Here is a 6,068-nt window from a genome sequence, read left to right on the forward strand (position 1 = left end):
TGCAATTTCGATCTCTGTTGTAGTTCTGTTGTATTTCTTCTCTCTAGCTGTATACTGTTTTATTTTTGTTGTATTTCTGTTGTATCTCTTACTACTGCTTCACCTGTTTTCCTCGCAAACTTTCTCTTAACTTTGATTATCTTTATTATATTTTGGGCGTTGTGAAAATTGCTTACATGGTCACACGGACAGAGAAAGATTTTTTTTTTTTTTTTTGTCCTTTTCAAGTTACTAAAATGTTTGAGAGACTGTAATGTTGGAATGTATCTTTGAAAATTGTACTTGGTGGTAGGAAATGGTTATGTATGAATTTAATTACATCTTTTAACATTTTGCAAGAGTATCAAAAACATCGGAAGTCTTGAAATTGAGAGAAGCAAGGAGGTAAATAACTAAACACACCTTACCAATACAATCTACACATCCAAACACACCCATACACATACATACATTCCCAAATACCCATATACACGCCCCAACACACCCACACACTTCCAAACACCCATACACACATGTCAAACACACCCCACACAAACCCACACACTTCCACACGCCCATACACACATCCGAACACACCCACAAACACCCATATACACGCCCTAACACACCCACACCCACCCACACACTTCCAAACACCCATACACACACCCCAACACACCCACACACATCCACACACTTCCAAACACCCATACACACACCCCAACACACCAACACACACCCATACACTCCCAGACACCCATAGACACGCCCCAAACACACCAACACACACCCATACACTCTCAGACACCCATAGACACGCCCCAACACACCCACACACATCCACACACTTCCACACACCCATACACACACCCCCACGCACCAACACACTTACACACACTCCCAGACACCCATACACGCCTCAACACCACCACACACGCCAGCTCCCCACGCAAGGTCGACCACCCACACCACACCAACCCGCATGTTGAAATTCTAACCCCCTCTAGCGACGTTCTGTGTAATCTTCGGGTGACGAGTTGAAAAGACGAGAACCCGCAGCGAGGGAGAGAGGGGGAGATAAAGAGGAGCGAGAGATGGAGATAAGGACAGGGAGAGGAGGTAAGCAAGAGAGATGGAGAGAATGATAGTGATGTGAAGGGAGAGAGAGATAAGGAAGAACGAGATATGGAGGACAGGAGAAAGGGATAGATGGAGATGAAAAAAAAAAGGAAGGAAAAGGAAATGAGAGGGAAATAAATAAGAAGAGGTAAAAGATGAAATATGACATGAAAAAAAATAATAAATAAATAAATAAACCACAAAGGCAAAAGTTTTAAGTGCAAATAGGAAGAAATGAGAAATTAAAACAGAACAAGTAGAAACAAACGAATAAGAGAAAGAAAACGATAAGAAAACTAAACAAAAAGAAGAAATAAAAGTAAATAAAGGAGAATAGAAGATGGAGTGATAAAATATTTCTGAATTGGAAAGGAGGAGGAGGAGGAGGAGGAGGAGGAGGAGGAGGAGGTACAAGAATGAGGTAAGCAGACCAAAAGGGAGAAAGAGAGAGAGAGAGAGAGAGAGAGAGAGAGAGAGAGAGAGAGAGAGAGAGAAAACGGTGAATTGGTAGAGAGAGTGATGCGGGATGGAGGAGTGAAAAGAGAGAGAGAGAGAGAGAGAGAGAGAGAGAGAGAGAGAGAGAGAGAGAGAGAGAGAGAGTGTGAGAGAGAATTACGTAACACATGTCAACAATAGAACCACTTTACGCTGTCACCTCGTATGTCACTCACGACCGCCACAACGACCCCTTACAACTGCGACTCAAGAATCTTCACGAGGAGGACAAAGGAGAGAGAGGGAGAGGAGGGAGAGAGAGAGAGGGAGAGAAGGAAGAAGAAAAAGATGCAATCACCAACAGCCTCAAGTGAACCCAATGATGATAAAGCCTCGACTCCATGAATGAACCACCGAACCCATGAATGAGCCACACAAGATGAAGTTTTGACTTTTGGAATGTGTTGTGGACTAATCTGTGTGTGTGTGTGTGTTTTGTTATTTGTCTCCTTTGTTTTTTTAAGTTAGGTTAGGTTAGGTTAGGTTAAGGCTGAGGTTAGATATGTTGTTAGCTGTTGTTATTTATATGTAGTAGTAGTAGTAGTAGTAGTAGTAGTAGTAGTAGTAGCAGTAGCACCAATGTTTGCTTGTTTAACTCAGCTCTAATTAAATAACTACAAATTCTTACTTCTGCTTTTCACAATATTTTTCCTCATCCTTTAAGACTCACAGACTCAGCAAAGACTCAGCACAGACTCAGCAAATACGCAATACAAACTCTTTCCTTCCTTCTTCAGATCAGTATAGCAAGTTTTCGAAGGCGACAAAGAGGTGGAAAATGAATAAAAAGGAGGAATTTAGAGTCTTGAGAAGCGGACTTGATGAAACGTGTTAGGTTGAGCGACGAGCTGAAGACGGCTAGATAGATAGATAGATAGATAGATAGATAGATAAAATAAGTAAAAAAAATATATAGTTTGTAAATAAATCAAGGAATTTTATAGTACGTCGCTGCCAAATATCTTACTTTATCTTACTCTCTCTCTCTCTCTCTCTCTCTCTCTCTCTCTCTCTCTCTCTCTCTCTCATAACAAAAACAGGGGTGGACACAAAAACAAGCACAATACCATAACAACACGAATAACAACAAGTATCACGACCGGGACTAGCATGTCACGGAACACGAAGGAACACAAAGGAAGGCAAAGGAAGAACAAACAGGAGCGTTGAGGCTATTGACCCTAAGGAAGCTGTGACAGGCTGTATTATGTTAGCTTACACTGCAGGAGGAGGAGGAGGAGGAGGAAGAGTAGGCAGAAGGATGCAGGGAGGAAAGTGAAGCCATGTTTAGAGAGAGAGAGAGAGAGAGAGAGAGAGAGAGAGAAGACTAGAGCAAGAAACTAATTAATTGCGTGGCTGACTGACTGTGTAATTAACTGGTTGACTGGCTGACTGATTGACTGGTTGACTGGTTGACTGACTAATGGAGTAAGTAAATGATCGATTGACTAACTGACTGACTGATCAACTAACTAACTAGCTGACTAACTGATTGACTGACTGATGGACTGACTGACTGGACTGACTGACTGACTAACTATCACTAACCACAGAAATGTTCGAAAAATAATAAATGAACTAGAACGTCAAAACTAGATCAACCAAATACATAAACCAAACAAGACAATTACAGCTTACGATAAAAGAAAAGAATTAGTAACAAATCCTAACAAGTCCATCTATGTACTTTTCAAACAATATATGGAGGCGTTGAAAATTACTTATGGACATTTACCAACTAACAAAACATCTCCTTCACCTTCTCTCCCAATAAATAACATACGATTTTGTGAACCTTTTGTGATACTGAAAGGGTTAAAACAGCATCATCTATGTACTTTTAAGAAATATTTGGACGCGTTGAAAATTACCTCTAAACACTTATCAACTAAAATTACACCTTCTTTACTTCCTTTCCCAATAAATAACATACGATTTTGTGAAACTTTTGTGATACTGAAAGGGTTAAAATAGCACCCCTTTTGTACTTTTAAGCAATATTTGGACGCGTTGAACATAACCTCTAAACACTTCTCGACAGACAAATAACAAGTAACGTACGATTTTTTTAAGCCTTTATGATGCTGAAAGGGTTAAAACAACACCATCTATGTACTTTTAAAACAATATATGGAGGCGTTGAAAATGATCTATGGACACTTACCAACTAACATTACATCTCTTCATCTTCTTTCCTAATATATAACATTTAATTTTGTGAAGCCTTTGTGATACTGAAAGGGTTAAAACAACACCATCTATATACTTTTTAAACAATGTATGGAGGCGTTGAAAATTACCTATGGACGATAATCAACTAATATCACATCTCTACTTCCATTCCTAACAAATAACACACGATTTCTTTAAGCCTTTATGATGCTGAAGAGGTTAGATTCGCTAAAATGACACCACTCTTTAGCTCCTTCACTACCATGACACGATTTATTATTCATTCTGGTTACCATTTGACGATTTTATACAGCTTCATAAACTCATGTGGGGATTACAACGGTGAAGACTCAGGCCATTAATCTTTTGACCTCCATAGACCCTTCCTAATGTCAATGAAATCCTCTAAACACACCAAAACTCATGGTAAAAATGCGCCCCAGTACTGTTTACAATAGTGAAGACTTTAGCCATTAATCTTTTGACCTCCATAAACCCTTCCTAATGTCAGTAAAATCAACGAATCACACCAAAAACTCATGGTGAAAATGCGCCCCAGTACTGAAGGGGTTAAACAATATTTGAACCTAACCTCACTTTTAATCCCTCTCTTGTGTCCTCCCTTGAAAATCGCGCTCTTAACCCCTTCAGCACCATGACACCTCTTTATACACGTTATTATTAGGTGATTTTATACACCTTCAAAATCTCATGGGGGTATTAAATAGTGAACACTCTGGACCACTAACCTTCTGATCTCCATAGAACCTTGCTACTGTAAATAAAGTCGTCTAATCAAACTCAAAACTCATGGCAATAATGCGTCCCAGTACTGAAGGGGTTAAGAACGATTAAAGGGAAGGTAAGGGAGGGTAACCAGGTATCATTCCCACGTACACTCAGGTAAGGGGAGCCAAGGGGAGACAAGGGGAGGGAGGCGTGGCGTGGGAGTCATGGGAAGAATAAGGCGCGGGTTCCTCTCTTTAGTTTTTGATGTGTATAAAAAGTTAATTCTCTCGTGATTCTTGTGGGAGATATAGGTGGTGCTCTCTCTCTCTCTCTCTCTCTCTCTCTCTCTCTCTCTCTCTCTCTCTCTCTCTCTCTCTCTCTCTCTCTCTTTCAAGAACCGGCATTATAATCTTACGCTCACACACACACACACACACACACACACACACACACACACACACACACACACACACACACACACACACACACACACACACACACACATTTCACTTCAACACTTCACTCGTAACCACTTCACTATTCTTCACTATTACATATCTTCCAGAGAGAGAGAGAGAGAGAGAGATAGATAGATAGTCAAGGGATCCAGAGGCAGCTGTCTCTCATTCCGTTTTCTTTCCTCCATTTTCTATCACGTTGCACCGATCACTTAAGCAAAGTAACACACCACGAACAGAAAACAGGAACTGGCGAGGCACTGCTCTGAGGCACCGTCCTGAGGCGCTACTGGCACTCACGCTGCTGGGGGCACTGAGGCACTGACGAGGGGATGAGGTGGAAGGGACAACGATGGAGAAGGAAGATGATGACAATGAGGATGAGGAGGAGAGGAAGATATTGAGAAATGGAGAGGAAATAAAGGAGTAAGGAAGATTGGAGTGGTAGGAGGAGGAAGAGGATGGAGGAGGAGATAGAGAATAGGGTGAAGGAAGGAAGGAAGGAAGAAGAGAAGGAAGACAAATAGGAATAGAACGAAAAGACAGTGAAAAAGAACATGAACACGAACAAGAACAAGAAGAAAATTGAACACAAACAAAAAAAAAAAAAAAAAAACTGACAGACACTAATTAACTAACACACCACAACAAGAATTAAAGGATCAAATCACTGAACACCACAAGCAACACAAACAACACAAGAACAAGCAGAAGAAGGCGGCACAGTGCTTCCAGTTCACTTACGCCTGGCAGTACCGGGGAGGTGGAGCAGATCCGCCGCGTGTGGAGGCAGGAACTAAACTGTGGAGGGGTGGAGCCAAGACGGTCCTTTTTACGCGGCGGTGGTGAGTCAGTGCCCGGCTCGCAAAATACCTTGGCGGGAATGCACGGGGGGAACAAACAGCGTGAGTTCAGAAAAGGGGAGGAGTTACGCAGAACTGAGAGGTACTGCAAGGAAGGACCAGGTAAAGGATCAAAGGATAGACAGGGAGGGATGGAGGGAGAATTTTTTATGGAGGGAATAGTGGTAAAAAAGAGGAGAGGAGAAATAGGAGGGGTTGAAATGGGGGAGTAACTGGAAAGAGGTTGTGAGATGTATGAGACAGGAGGAGGAAA

At 41.5% G+C, this 6,068-nt stretch overlaps 1 protein-coding gene across 2 annotated transcripts in view; it reads right to left on the reverse strand.

Annotated features, from left to right (window-relative positions):
* The window catches only part of LOC123508784, a 19,013-nt gene extending 13,170 nt beyond the window's left edge, over positions 1 to 5,843 (reverse strand). The window contains exon 1 of one of the 2 annotated variants that reach the window (XM_045262697.1): positions 5,697 to 5,843. The gene's annotated coding sequence lies outside the window, so the exon portion shown is untranslated. The remainder of the gene's footprint in view (positions 1 to 5,696) is intronic. The other variant, XM_045262698.1, reaches the window with a different exon arrangement.
* Positions 5,844 to 6,068: the final 225 nt, after the last annotated feature.

The sequence above is a fragment of the Portunus trituberculatus genome, chromosome 25, assembly GCF_017591435.1.
Source record: "Portunus trituberculatus isolate SZX2019 chromosome 25, ASM1759143v1, whole genome shotgun sequence".
NCBI lineage: Eukaryota > Metazoa > Arthropoda > Malacostraca > Decapoda > Portunidae > Portunus > Portunus trituberculatus.